General features: G+C 31.5%; 1 protein-coding gene across 1 annotated transcript in view; it reads left to right on the forward strand.

Moving 5' to 3' along the window:
* Window positions 1-807: 807 nt before the first annotated feature.
* The window catches only part of side-V (sidestep V), a 302,304-nt gene continuing 290,666 nt past the window's right edge, over window positions 808-12,445 (forward strand). The window contains exon 1 of the mRNA XM_075312598.1: window positions 808-1,891. The gene's annotated coding sequence lies outside the window, so the exon portion shown is untranslated. The remainder of the gene's footprint in view (window positions 1,892-12,445) is intronic.

Below are 12,445 nucleotides of genomic sequence, written 5' to 3' on the forward strand. Positions count from 1 at the left end.
ATCCTGTCGTCTCACTCATCTTCGGTCTATCGGTGTAGTATTGATTTCCCTCTGGTATCTGTTCTGAAATTTGGATCCCACCGTATATACCCTCAATTTTTTAAAGGACATTTGACCTTCCTGTTTGATTTCTGGGTTATATTAGGGTATCAATTTTGTGTCAGGGTCCTCCATAAATACGCCCAGTCCTATCCTCTTACTCATCCTCGGTCCATCGGTGTAGCAGTTACTTCCCTCTGGTATCTGTTCTGAGATTTAGACCTCACCGAAAATATCGTCTATTTTTTAAATGGCTTTGATTTCTAGGTCATATGTGGGTCTCAATTTTGTGTATACTTAATTGAAATATGCAACTTTATGATTTATCGCCTTGTTATAATAATAATATGCCGAAGAAATTTTCTCGGTACATTATTAGAATTTTCTTCATTACCAATTTTATTACAGTGAAACCTCTCAAGAAGTGGAAATCTACGGTTCGCCACATTGTTTCCATATTTGGGAGGTGCCCATTTATGAAAGGTTAACTTCAAAGAGAGGTTTCACAAATGAAATGGTTTGGAATGACTCTTACATGGCTATATAGGCTTTCCAAAGGCCTTTTGTTCGTGCACACACTCTCCCTCTCTCTGCATACAGTGCTAAGATTTTTTACTGAGAGCAAGAAATGTGAGAGTAATGTGTGTGTGTGCCTGTGTGTGAGGCTATGAGTATATGTGGGGCTACGTTGGTAGTGCTAAAGAAATGCACGCAATTCATAAATTTCTTAGACAGAGTATATTCAGTACTGCCGGGATATTCAAACGATTTGGTACGACGTAAGTGAAACGTTACAGCGTAACTGAAAAAAAACGATACAATACCAAAACGTTTTACGAAAATACGCTGAGACAAAAAAAAAATAAATAAATAAGAAATCGAAGAACGAAAAGTGAATCCACAAGAAATCCGAAGAAAATTCTATTGACGGTGTGAAGTAAAAAAACGATTCGTCGTTAACAATCGGAATATAACGGTGAAAACGCTAAATATAATCAGCGAAATAAAGTGTGGAGAAGAACCCAAAAAAACATCCTTAGAGAAAGCTATAAAATGTTTCCACTCAACATATTTAGAAAATAATGTGAGATTAACAAAAAAAAATCTAGTTCACATTTGCAAAATTATCAAAAGGCAAGAATTAATGGGCCTTCAAAAATAAAAAATTCTCTTTGACAAGTGGAAAATGGAAAAAAAATGTCTCTATGACCAAAGTGCTCGTTTAACGGTTCTTTAATAATTTTCCAATTTAAAGCCTAGCTGTGTGGCTTAACTCAGTGTGTTTGTGGCTCCGTGTGTGAGAGCGTATGAATGTCATTACTTCGTGCGTGTTACGACCTCGGTATTTTCTCAGTGAGCTTCGTCGACCGTATCTATGCCAGTTGTGAATGAGTGAGTGGCTCTTTGTGTGCGGGTGTGTATGTGTCACCTTAGTGTATGCTTTATTCACATTTATTTTTCAAAGGATTAAAAAAGAGTTAATGTCAAGTGTTTGCTGGTGGGTGGCAAAAAAACAAAACAAAAAGCAGAGCATAACCCAAAGCAACATAAAATGGAATAGAAAAAGAGTAGAAAAAATTATTACCATCAATTTAAGCGTTTGAAATAAAACTAAACTCCAAGCAACACTGCCACCTGCCTCAGCCTAAGACCATAAAAGTCATCATATCTCTATAACTTTATATGTTTGAAAAACCGAGGAAAATCCAAAAAACCAGAAAAAGCAAAAATAAAAAATCTCATCTAAAAAGAGCTACTGAAATATCCCCATTTTTCACATTCTCAAACGACAAGAAGACCACATAAAAAGGATTACACAAGGATTATTTGCCAATTAACTGGATAACATAAAGTAATTTTAACAATTTTAATTAAATTTTAAACCTTCTCCCCCTTCCACCTCCATTAGGGCAAAAAATTAAATTGTCATTCTGGGTTAGTATTTTGTTTTTGGGTTGTAGCCCTAAAAGGATAGACTAGAAAAAAAAGTTTTTTTTTTTGATGTGTGTGTGTGTGAAAATAGGCAACCAAAGATAATTATAACTTTAAAAGTTTAAGGAGATTTTTTGGGCCTTGTGAAATAATTAAGATTTTCATGCAAATATATGGGAAATATTTTTTGATGAACATTTTGAACTTAGGGTATGCAATAATTTAAAGGCAAATTAAAATCAAAGCGTATTCTTATAAAATTAGTAGGTGTTGACCTATTCGACTCGCCATGGGGTAATTTTAGCATGGCTGTTTTACATACAACGGGCCATGGGTTCACGGCTAGACTTTGAAGTTGCTTTTTAGGTGATAAATAGAAATACAAAAAAAAAAATATTTTTTATAAAGGAAATCTATAAAGCTTTAGTTTTCTATTTTAAAAAAATTTTAACAATTGCACACCCAGAGAAAGAAAATGATTTTATACTAGAGCAAAATGTTTTTTTTTTTTTTGAACGGTGAACATGTATTATGGTTGTCATAACCATGTTATTTTCTCGGGAATTATGAATCATTTTATACTTAGCGAGAAAAGAACATTTTTGAAGTAAAGTTCCATGTTCCCCATCCAAAAATAACATTTTGCTCTAGGGGATGACCATATTCCTTATCTACGTGCATGTGCAAATCGGGTGATACTCACATATGGGACTTTTATCAAACTTTGAACCGACATCGCTGGTGAGGATAATTTTTTCCTAATTTTGAATAAGATCGGTAAATAATTAGGGGTAAAATGAAAATCGGGTAAAGTGAAATCTCAAAAACTTCAACACTCTAAAAAGCAGATATATCGCAAAAATTTACAATTTTCGTAAGACTTTGCTACAAGTCACCTTCCATATGGCAGACAAACTTTTGGGACCATGGTTGTTCATTTCTGATAAGTTTCACTTATTACCATATATACAGGGTGGTTGATATCTGCTGCAACAAAGAGCAATATATTTCTAAATTGTTTTTATACCCTCCACCATAGGATGGGGGGTATATTAACTTTGTCATTCCGTTTGTAACACATCGAAATATCGCTCTAAGACCCCATAAAGTATATATATTCTGGGTCGTGGTGAAATTCTGAGTCGATCTATGAATGTCCGTCCGTCCGTCTGTTAAAATCACACTCACTTCCGAACGAAACAAGGCACAAGTAGGTGAAACCTGGCATAAGTAGTTGTTATTGATGTAGGTCGGATGGTATTGCAAATGGGCCATATCGGACCACTTTTACGTATAGCCCCCACATAAAGGACCCAAAGATATGGCTTGCAGAGTCTCTTGGAGGAGCAGAATTCATCCGATCCGTTTGAAATTTGGTACATTGCGCTAGTATATGGCCGCTAACAACCATGCCAAAATTGGTCCATATCGGTCTATAGTTATATATAGCCGATTCCCAAAAATAATCTACCAAAATTTTATTTCTATAGAAAATTTTGTCAAAATTTTATTACTTCAGAAAAAGTTTTGTCAAAATTTTATTACTATACAAAATTTTGTCTAGATTTTATTGCTATAGAAAAACTTGTCAAAATTTTATGTCAATAGAAAATTTTGTCAAAATTTTATTACTACATAAAATTTTGGCAAGAATTTATTTCTATAGAGAATTTTTGTCAAAATTGTATTTCTATAGAAAATTTTGTCAAAATATTTTTCTGTAGAAAATGTTGCCAAAATTGTTTTCTACAGAAAATTTTTTCAAAATTTTATTTCTATAGAAAATGTTGTCAAACTGAATTATTTATGTATTTAATCTGCTTTTTTTTGTTTAATATATACCCCGTACTAACAATTGATAAGAGAGTGTTAAGAAGTTTTAAGATACCGTGGATGACCAAGTTTCTATGGTATCCATGGTGGAGGGTACATAAGATTCGGCCGTATATACTTGTTTTTTTTTTTTTGAATTGTCTCAATTTGACATTGAATAATGGCCTTTCCACGACCGCCAAAGCCATCAAATGCTTCTTTTATTACGAACCTTACTGCCCAAAAAGCCCCAGGACCAAAATGCAACAGATTAAGATCCAAGGTAAGATCCCGATAATATTCGCCTTCTATTTTTTTTTAACCCCTAAGGTCAATAAATATGAGCGGACAGTGATCATCGACAACTACGGTGGTCCACACCATAACCATCAGCGGCACATGAGTTCGGCCATCCAAGACTAATGATAATTTCGGGCTAGATATACGCATAAGGTGAGGCGATTAGTGTCCGCAGGGTACTAAATACACCTTTATTCAAACCGAGGATTATTTCCTGACAATTCGAAAAAAATGAGATCTAGACCCTATACTTCTGGTAGGCACATTTCCATACAAATTTATTATATCGTAACCCCATTGTGGTGTACCATAGGTTATAGTCCTACCATCGCTAATGTTGGCTGGCCATTAGTGCATAGTCTTTGACCAAGCTTGGGGTCTTTTTATTTGCTATTCCGAAAAGCATTTCTCATTATGTTGAAGATCACTTACAGAAGCTTCGAGATTGACCAGCATTACTAAATGGGTTTAACAAAAAACCCCAGAACTGTATCCTCAAAACAAATACAACAGACAAGGGAATCATTGATTACCATTGATCGATTACGCGATCTCCGTTTGGACTCCCAGTATTAGGGAGGCCGAATAGAAAAATGTTTAACCGTTGAAAAATACTGTGCTATGAGTTCCCAAAGATTTCGAACACCAGGAGGAGAATTGTATGGTACACTACCCACAAATTCCACAAATCCCATTAGGTACAACATAAGAAAGCATTAAGAATGAGTTCTCAGACTCGAGTGATGAGGGAATTCAGGCCGTATTTATGTCGGCGTACTCAGGAAGGGTCAGACAAATATCGTGTTCTACCAGTGCAACATGCCAGATAGGCCGCATTCTATTGCAGAAGCTAGTCTAGAGTACAAGATCGGTGCTGTCTCAGCTACGATCTGATATATGTAGGTATTTGATCACCTATATCACAGATCTTAACCCAGCTCTATAAAATGAATGTCCAAAGTGCAGTCATATGCCTCACATCACTGATAAATTTTTCGCATTTTCTTCAACACAACATTGATCTTACACGAACTAGATGTATCCAGTGGAGGCAGATTGTTCCCATGATCTGGGTTTAAATATGTAACACGTCAAAATTTCTTACTACGCAAAACGAAATTCTCTCTTCCGAATCGAAATTTTAGGCCAACGATGTTTTCTTTTTTTTGGTAAAGAGGTCTCTTTAAGAGCAAAAAATCTCTGTTTTACTGAACCCACTCCTACTCTTCTACCCAACATACTTTAACTTGAAACCACTTTACCAATGTATCTAAAATTCTTTTCCCAGAAACGAAATCAATTTTTTGCATATACTACTTCCCAAGACCACAACAGAAAACTTCATTTAATTCCTTGTTTCGAAAATGGGAATGTTTCTATATCAACCCTTCCTTATGTCTGACAGAACTTGTGTCTCTTAAAAGAAAGATACTGGCATAAGTAGATCTAAAAAGACTTCCTTTTGGTCACCAAATACCCTCTACCATTCTTCGCTGTTCCTATTCAAACAAATGTGCACTCAATTCAAGAATCGTTCTTGCTGCTCTTCTAGAGTAATCCCTTTGATTGCCTAATTAACTGTAAGTCATCTATAGTGAATTCATCTTCTTTCCGACATGCGCAAGCTTCTTTATCGATCTAGATATATTCGGTACCAATTCCTTCAAATCCTACTCTGTATTCCTTATGAACCTCAACTTCTCTAAATGGACTTTCCTTCATGGGTTAATAAGAGAGAGAGTAATATGGAGATCACTTTATAATCGAGGGTGGTATTATGGCAATATTTTTGACACAAAGTTTATTCCAGCCTCAATTCCAATAGCTTTCTTTTCGGTAGCAGAAAATTCCACTCTACCTAATTTCATAAGTGATATCTCATCAGCACACACGTGCAGATAGATAACCAAGGCTGACTTAAGAGGTATCAATCGTGGGGTCCAATATTTTTCATCGATTCATTTTGATGCATCGATACATCCCTGTGAACCATCTTCAATGCATCAGCTAGCGATCTCCATGAAAGTGAACATGTAGGAATTGTTTAAGAAGAATTAAATGGTACCATGATGTACATGTCCTTCTTGTACGTTAAATATCTTGATATCATCAAGTATCAAATACGACCATTTCAGAAAAATGATTTCGACATTTCTGGGTATAAAAACTTCGCTGGTAGAAAAATAAAATAAAAATTGTCAAATTAATTTTTGAACAAACAATAAATTATTGTTCAAAAACAAAATTTTTGTTAATATAACAAAATTGGTTGCTAATGTGACAAAATATTACTAAAATCGTAATTGTATTTACAAATTACGTTGTTAGCTCAAATTTAAACATAATTTTAATTGTATTGACAATAAAATTAATAGATATATTTTTTTGGTGTGTACTTAAATATAAAGAATTTATTCATGAAATTTTAGCTAATTGAAGCAAAAAATTGCCTAATATTAAAGAAATCTTTCCTATTGAAATTAATCGCAATATAATGAAATATTATCCTTTTATACCTATTATCCTTTTATAAGTGGGAACTGAAACTGTGTAACGCGCCATTTAAATTCAGTTGTAAAATGAACAAGCATTCATTGCTTTTGTGTTTCATGCGAATTGTGAAAGAAGTGCGTATTTTTTTTTTTCCTCAAAGTAATTGAAGATATGAGTATGAGTTTGCATCAAATGCTATGTGTCTACATATATGTGTCTTCCTTTCTAGTGGTTTCACAAAGGTTTTTACAAAACTCAAAATACTTTTGGATAAGAGTTTCCATGTAATCCAGCAACATTTCAAAAAATATATTAAATTTCAGTTTTATTTTTAAAATGTTTTGATCGCTCTTCTTATTTATTTTCTTTCGTAGAAAAATCCTCGAGTATCCTTTGTAACTTGACAATATCCCATTTTAATTCCATTATAGCTTCCATTATGCACGAGTTGCTCTCTAATGTAACCCACACTTTGAACCTTAAGCATAGCGTTAAAGCGTTTTCTTTCATCATTGCCAAGCAAAAGAAAAAAAAATGAAAACATGATGACAGCTTTTTATGCCTTTTTGACACTTTTTTTATCAAAGACAACAACATTTCTGTTCGTCTTTCTGAAAAGTAAATTTACTAGGAAAATTTTAAACATATATAAATAATTTCAGCACAAAAGATGAACAAAGAAAAAGCGGCAGATATATTATGAAAAATGTCTATGACTCCATCTCATACTCTATGGACTTGAGGCTCACATGCATCTCTCTTTCACATTTACCGAGATGAATATATCTTGATGATATTTTTTTTTTTTCTTTCGAATTATGTGAACTCACGTTCCTACCCAAAATCTCACAGGATTAAGCTTTTGTTACATGGGGATGTGAGAGAGTGAGTGCGAGCGTATGTGTGTGTGGTTCTATGAGTGCAGAACAGTGGGGGTATATTTCATACACCTAACCATTAAGCCTAGTATGAACGTAATGTTAGCTAGAAGTTTGTCTACCAACCAGTTATCCAACTGGGCTGGAGTAAGAACTGAATTTATTTAGGGATGCTATTGATTGAATTTTGAATCTGATATCGTAGCATATAGTTGAGTTGCACAGAAAAAAAAAATTTTAAATATTTTTATTTTAAATGTTTAGATTAACATAATTTTATTGCAAAAAAATTAATTGTTTGTAGTTACATTTTATTATTTTTTTTTTTTTTTGAGAAATTTTCCACAGACCAATGAAATTTTCGTTTTTTTTAAGTAGGTCTCAAACATTTTATGAACTTCACGTGGGTTTTGTACCCAATTCAATGACCTTACACATAAGTTCTAAAGGAAATGAAAATTTTCGTACGATTCCCAAAAATAGTAAGAATGAACTAACACGCAGAGAAGGAATATGATCACCTTAAACATGTTTCAAGAGCAAAATGTCATTTTTGTATGGTGACCATGTAACATGTTTGTCACTAAAATGTTATTTTCTCGTCAAATATAACCTGCTTGCCGAAATCAGATACATGATTTCCGAGAAAATAACATGGTTGCGAAAACCATGTTACATGGTCACCACCCAAAAATAACATTTTGCTCTTAAAACATGTTTGAGGTGATCATATTCCTTCTCTGGGTGAATTTAGGGTTAAACTGGTCATGATTTGGCGCCAATGATTTTCTTCTTAACTTTTAGTTAATATTTTCTTCTATTAGAGGGTGTAATTTCGTGAACTGTAGTTAAAAAGTACAACAAGGTATTAAATTATACTGGTTTTATATAAAGATTTTAGAAATCTCATAATGTGGAGTACAATTTAGTTAAATTTTTCGAGCGAAGTAGTTCATTGTTCCTATAAAACAGTTTCCTTTTTTTCGGCGTGGGAGCTTTTCCTTCCCAACTAAAGAAAACATTTTCAATGAAAATTTTCCACGAAAACTGGAAAATTTTATTTTTTGTATATAAAATGGATGAACAGGTAACCAGATCTATATCGAAAATATGTATCTTATATTTGCACTTTGGCCGATAGCCTTTGTAGCTACTGCTTTAATGTATATTATAATTTTTATAATTGTAATAAATAATAAATAAATAAATAAATAAAAACTCTGCACAGAAATAAAAAATTTCACCAAAATATTTCCAATTAATCTTTGAAAATATGCAATTAAAAATTTAATTGATTCAACAATTTTTTAATTAAATCAAAAATTATACACAATAATTAATAATATCAATTATAATATCAGCCCGATGTATCAGGCTCACTTAGACTATTCAGTCCATTGTGATACCGCATTGGTGAACTTCTCTCTTATCACTGAGTGCTACCCGATTCCATGTTAAGCTCAATGACAAGGGACCTCCTTTTTATAGCCGAGTCCGAACAGCGTTCCTCATTGCAGTGAAACCACTTAGAGAAGCTTTGAAACCCTCAGAAATGTCACCAGCATTACTGAGGTACACACAAAAAAATATCAATTTATTTGATTGTCAATACAATTAAAATTATGTTTAAATTTGAGCTAACAACGTAATTTGTAAATACAATTACGATTTTAGTCACTTTAGCAACCAATTTTGTTATATCAACAAACATTTTGTTATATCAACAAAAATGTTGTTGAAATTTTCTGTAGCAACAATTTATTGTTAGCTCAAAAATTATAATATTATTTTCTGTGTAGGATAATCCACCGCTGAAAAACTTTTTGGTGTTCGGTCGAAGTAGGAATCGAACCAACGACCTTGTGTATGCAAGGCGGGCATGCTAACCATTGCACCACGGTGGCTAATTTTGGTGACTGATACTATCATTTCTGTGATTGAAGACATTTCAATTAAAAATTAATTGGATCAATTAATTTCATGATGGAATCCAAAATTAATTTGTTTGATTTTGGCAACAAAAAACTTATATACTGACGGACGGACATCCGGGGGCTATTTTGAGATAATTTTTTATTAGGTTTTTTTCGATTTTCGTCGACCCTTTTTTGTTTGAATAATAAAACAGTAAATTTGTACATTTTTATTAAAAATTTAAATATAAATTAAATATAAAATTTGTGTGTTTAGCTAGACTAGCGGTTGAAGGAATACATCCACCTAATTTGTAATTGAAGGTACAATTCTGCATAGATCTCATATCGACCTATTGGTAATAAATACACTAATTTTTAATAAAAAAAAATATAATCATTTTAAAGAAACTGATTTAGCGACATTTTTCCCTACAAAAAAGGTATAATTATTATGTTGGTCTGCATAGATCTCATATCGACCTAATGGTAATAAATACACTAATTTTTAATAAAAAAACTATAATCATTTTAAAGAGACTGATTTTGCGAAAATTTTCCCCTGCAAAATATATATATTATATAGTTATAAATACATTAAAAATATATATTAAAAATCGTTTTCTAAAGATAAAATTTTTGAATACAGTTTACGGTGGAATCCATGGCCAAATATAGTTTCATTGAGTGGTCCCGACTTCATATAGTACAATCTGGGTGATAAAGGACATTCTTCTTCTGAAAGGATTAGATTAAATTTAGATTAAATACACTAATTTCTAAAAAAATAAAATCATTTTAAAAAGACTGATTTAGCGAAATTTTGCCCGTACAATTTTTTTTTGAGATTTTAATGAGACTGTTGTAACATAATTTTTTCTCTACAAAAATGTTTTTTTTCTTACTTATAAATACATTAAAAAATATATTAAAAATCTTTTTCTAAAGATAAAATTTTTAAATACAGTTTACGGTGGAGTCCATGGCCAAATATAGTTTTAATGACTGGTACCGACTCCATATAGTACAATCTGGGTGATAACATTCTTCTTCTGAAAGGATTAGATTAAATTTAGATTAAATACACTAATTTCTAACAAAAAATCATTTTAAAACGACTGATTTAGAGAAATTTTGCCCCTACAAAAAAAAAATTTTTGGAGATTTTAAGGAGACTGGTGTAACATAATTTTTTCTCTACAAAAATGTTTTTTTCTTAGTTATAAATACATTAAAATAATATATTAAAAATCTTTTCCTAAAGATACAATTTTTGAATACAGTTTACGGTGGAGTCCATGGCCAAATATAGTTTCAATGAGTGGTCCCGACTCCACATAGTACAATCGGGGTGATAACATTCTTCTTCTGAAGGGATTACATTAAATTTAGATTAATACACTAATTTCTAACAAAAAAATTTTTTGGAGATTTTAAGGAGACTGGTGTAACATAATTTTTTCTCTACAAAAATGTTTTTTTCTTAGTTATAAATACATTAAAAGAATATATTAAAAATCTTTTTCTAAAGATAAAATTTTTGAATACAGTTTACGGTGGAGTCCATGGCCAAATATAGTTTCAATGAGTGGTCCCGACTCCCTATAGTACAATCTGGGTGATAAAGGACATTCTTCTTTTGAAAGAATTAGATTAAATTTAGATTAAATACACTAATTTTTAATAAAAAAAAATATAATAATTTTAAAGGGACTGATTTTGCGAAAATTTTCCCCTGCAAAAATTTTTTGAAGATTTTAAGGAGACTGGTGTAACATAATTTTTAGATTAAATACACTAATTTCTAAAAACAAAATCATTTTAAAACGACTGATTTGGCGAAATTTTGCCCCTACAAAAAAAATTTTTTTTTGAGATTTTAAGGAGACTGGTGTTACATAATTTTTTCTCTACAAAAATGTTTTTTTTTCTTACATTAAAAGAATATATTAAAAATCTTTTCCTAAAGATAAAATTTTTGAATACAGTTTACGGTGGAGTCCATGGCCAAATATAGTTTCAATGAGTGGTCCCGACTCCATATAGTACAATCTGGGTGATAAAGGGCATTCTTCTTCTGAAAGGAGTGCTTTAGATTAAATACACTAATTTCTACAAAAAAATTAAATCATTTTAAAAATACTGATTTAGCGAAATTTTGCCCCTACAATATTTTTTTTGGAGATTTTAAGGAGACTGGTGTAACATAATTTTTTCTCTACAAAAATGTTTTTTTCTTAGTTATAAATACATTTAAAGAATATATTAAAAATCTTTTTCTAAAGATAAAATTTTTGAATACAGTTTACGGTGGAGTCCATGGCCAAATATAGTTTCAATGAGTGGTCCCGACTCCATATAGTACAATCTGGGTGATAAAGGACATTCTTCTTTTGAAAGAATTAGATTAAATACACTAATTTTTAATAAAAAAAAATATAATAATTTTAAAGAGACTGATTTTTCGAATATATTAAAAATCTTTTCCTAAAGATAAAATTTTTGAATACAGTTTACGGTGGAGTCCATGGCCAAATATAGTTTCAATGAGTGGTCCCGACTCCATATAGTACAATCTGGGTGATAAAGGACATTCTTCTTCTGAAAGGAGTGCTTTAGATTAAATACACTAATTTCTACAAAAAAATTAAATCATTTTAACAATACTGATTTAGCGAAATTTTGCCCCTACAATTTTTTTTTTGAGATTTTAAGGAGACTGGTGTAACATAATTTTTTCTCTACAAAAATGTTTTTTTTTTAGTTATAAATACATTAAAAAATATATTAAAAATCTTTTTCTAAAGATAACTTTTTTGAATACAGTTTGGCCAAATAAAGTTTCAATGAGTGGTCCCGACTCCATATAGTACAATCTGGGTGATAAAGGACATTCATCTTTTGAAAGGAGTACTTTAGATTATGTTATACTGTAAATTATTCCAAAAATATAATAAATTGCAGGAGTGAATGATAAACAATATTTTTTTTATTATATTTGTTTATAACAAATTCTTCACTATTTCACTTTATTATTAAACTCCAAAATTTTCGGATTTCCCACATATTTTTCCCTAC

The sequence above is a fragment of the Haematobia irritans genome, chromosome 5 (assembly GCF_050003625.1).
Source record: "Haematobia irritans isolate KBUSLIRL chromosome 5, ASM5000362v1, whole genome shotgun sequence".
NCBI classification, from domain to species: Eukaryota; Metazoa; Arthropoda; class Insecta; order Diptera; family Muscidae; genus Haematobia; species Haematobia irritans.